Below are 3,928 nucleotides of genomic sequence, written 5' to 3' on the forward strand. Positions count from 1 at the left end.
TCTCTATCTGAAATAATCGATAATGGTATTCCGTGTAATCTAACAATTTCTCTAATATACAGTTCAGCCAACTTGTTAAGAGAATAATCCGTACGTACCGGGATAAAATGAGCCGACTTAGTTAATCTGTCAACTATTACCCAGATGGCATCTTTCTTTCCCGGAGTCAATGGCAATCCTGAAACAAAATCCATAGTAATCCGATCCCATTTCCATTCAGGAACCATAATAGGCTGGAGTAATCCTGAAGGTACTTGGTGTTCAGCTTTCACCTGTTGACAAATTAAGCATTTGGACACAAACTCTGATATATCTCTTTTCATTCCATTCCACCAATACATTTTCTTCAAGTCATTATACATTTTCGTACTACCCGGATGAATCGAGAAATAACCACTATGTGTTTCCTGTAGGATCTTTTGAATCAATTCCTCATTCTTCGGTACACAAATCCGATCTTTAAACATTAAGCACCCATCAGCACCAATTCTGAAATCTGATCCCGTATCAGCTTCACACTGTTTTCTTTTGGCTAGCAAATCTTGATCATTTTTCTGAGTTTCAGAAATCTCTTGTAAAAACATCGGTCTTGCTCTTAAATCTGCTAGAATCGAACCATCATCTGACACTTTCAACTGAGTGTTCATAACTCTCAAAGCAAACAACAACTTTCTGCTCAAAGCATCAGCAACCACATTCGCTTTTCCCGGATGATAATCGATAACAAGCTCGTAATCTTTCAATAACTCCAACCATCTTCGCTGTCTCAAATTCAAGTCTTTTTGTGACATCAAGTACTTAAGACTTTTGTGGTCGTATATACCGACATTTTTCACCATACAAATAATGTCGCCAAATTTTCAAAGCAAACACCACCGCAGCCAATTCCAAATCGTGAGTAGGATAATTCCTCTCATGAGGTTTTAACTGCCTTGAAGCATATGCCACCACTTTTCCTTCCTGCATGAGCACACACCCTAAACCATTTAGAGAAGCATCACTATACACCACAAATTCTTTACCTAATTGGGTTGTACTAACACTGGTGCCTCTGTTAATAACTTTTCAATTCTTCAAAACTCTGTTGACATTCTTCCGTCCATTCAAATTTAACATCCTTTCAAAGTAATCTAGTTATAGGAGCAGCAATTATAGAAAGTCCAGTTACAAACCGCCGATAATACCCAGCTAGCCCCAAAAACTTCTAACTTCAGTTACATTTTCGGTGGTTTCCAATCAACAATGGCTGAAATTTTACTAGGATCAACTCGTATACCATCACCTGAAACAATATGACCCAAAAATCCAACTTCCCGGAGCCAAAATTCACTTTACTAAACTTAGCATACAGCTGCTTATCTCTCAAAGTTGCAAAACTATCCTCAAATGCTCAGCATGCTCTGTCTCATCTTTTGAATAAATTAAATATCATCTATAAACACCACAACAAATCTGTCCAAGTATGGCCGAAATATGCGATTCATTAAATCCATAAACACAACAGGAGCATTTGTCAATCCGAATGGCATAACTAAAAATTCATAATGACCATACATTGTTCTAAAAGCAGTTTTAGGCACATCCGACTCTTTTACCCGCAGTTGGTAATACCCAGATCTCAAGTCAATCTTTGAAAACCATGTCGCTCCTTTTAGCTGATCAAACAAATCATCAATTCTTGGCAACGGATACTTGTTTTGATTGTCACCTTGTTTAACTGTCGATAATCAACACACAACCTCATAGAACCATCCTTCTTTTTCACAAATAACACGGGAGCACCCCAAGGTGAAAAACTCAGTCTCACAAAACCTTTATCAGTCAACTCTTGCAACTGCGACTTTAATTCCTTCAACTCTGCTGGTGCCATTCTATACGGAGCAATCGAAATCGGAGCTGTTCCCGGTATCAAATCAATACCAAATTCTACTTCCCTGACTGGAGGCAAACCCGACAATTCTTCTGGAAATACGTCCGCAAATTCACACACAACCGGCACTGATTCAACTTTCTTTTCAACTTCTTTTGTATTAATTACATACGCCAAATAAGCTTCATAACCCTTTCTCAAATATCTCTGAGCCGACATTGAAGAATCATACTAGATAATGCCTCTGATTTATCTGATTCAACCCACAGAGTTTCACCATTTCCACATTTTAATTCTATAATCTTTTCTTTGCAATTTATTTTAGCATCATGCAATGTCAACCAATCCATACCCAAATAACATCAAACTCATCAAACGGCAACAACATCAAGTCGGCCGGAAAGTAATGATCCCGAATCATTAAAGGACATTTCTTGCTTACTTTATCAACTATCACGCATTTGCCTAACGGGTTCGACACTCTAATCATAAATTCTATGTTCTCAACAGGTATATTCATACTAGACACCAGTTTCATGCATACATATGAATGAGTAGAACCAGGATCAATCAAAGCAATAACATTAACATTATAGAGAGAAAATGTACCGGTAATCACATCAGGTGAGGAAGCATCTTCACGTGCCTTTATGGCATAAGTTCTAGGTGGAGCCCTTACTTCAGATTTAGCTACTGAATCTCTGGCTACATTCTTGCTGCTTGATTCATTTCCAGCTTTTCTGGAATATCTTCCTCTCGAGTCTGTACCACTAGCTTTTGTATTCTGAAATTTTTCTTTTTCAGCTCTCTCTGGGCAGTCTCTAATAAAATGATCCGGAGAACCACATCGAAAACATTCATTTGCTCTACACGAACCAAAATGATTTCTACCACACCGCTGGCACTCAGATTTAACAAATCTCGAGTTCCCTACACTGGCTGCCGAAGTAGTCTGGGATTTAAGACCCACATTTTGCTTCCTATAATTCCCATATGATTGCCCAGCTGAAGCTTGGAACGAGGATTCATATTCCTTGACTTTCTAGGTTACTGTGAAATGAACCGCTCATCGGGCTTTTCTTCCAATTTCTAGTCTCAGCCTCTACCTTTTTCTTTTCTTTAAGTAGTTCTTCAGCCTTGCAAGCTCGATCAACCAGTACTACCATTTCTTTTAGTTCAAGGATCCCGACAAATACTTTAATGTCTTCGTTAAGCCCGTCTTCAAATCGTCGGCACATCTTGGCTTCTGTAGGAACATATTCCCTGGCATACTTACTTAATCGAACAAACTCTCTTTCATATTCTGAGACTGTCATATTACCTTGCTTCAGCTCAAGAAACTCTTTACATTTCTGATCAATAAACCTTTCACTAATATATTTCTTCCGAAACTCTTCTTGAAAGAATTCCCAGGTTACCCTCTCTTTCGGTACCACCAAAATCAAAGTCTTCCACCAATTATAGGCTGAATCTCTCAACAAAGATGTAGCACATTTCAAACATTCTCCAGGTGTACAAGATAATTCATCAAATACCCGGATAGAATTTTCAAGCCAGAACTCTGCTTTCTCTGCATCATCATCAATATTTGCTCTAAATTCTTCAGCCCCTTGTTTACGAATTCTGTCAACGGGGGTTCTGTGAAATTTTATCATATCCATACCTTGAGGCATCGGGGGTACAGGTTGAGGAATTGCGGGAGGTGGGGGAGGTCGTACATTTGGGTTCGTACGAACGAACTCAGTGTACCATGCACTCATCATTTGGAGAAAGGCTTTCCGACCCCTTTCTCCTCCTCCCTGACCAACAGTAGGAGGTGGATTTTCAGTCGGCGCTGCTCCTTCAGCCGGCGCTGGCGCATTACTCTCTACTTCATCTGTCACAGCTGGATCGGGATCCATTTACTATATAAAAATCTTTTAAAAGGTCAGAAGTCGTCACACTATCACAATTCATACATATGGCATGTATAGCAAAATCCGTACATATAACACGTAGTCCGAGAATCGACTAAACCTGCTCTGATACCACTAAATGTAACGTCCCCACGCCCGAGAC

This window comes from Gossypium hirsutum, chromosome A12 (genome assembly GCF_007990345.1).
Source record: "Gossypium hirsutum isolate 1008001.06 chromosome A12, Gossypium_hirsutum_v2.1, whole genome shotgun sequence".
NCBI classification, from domain to species: Eukaryota; Viridiplantae; Streptophyta; class Magnoliopsida; order Malvales; family Malvaceae; genus Gossypium; species Gossypium hirsutum.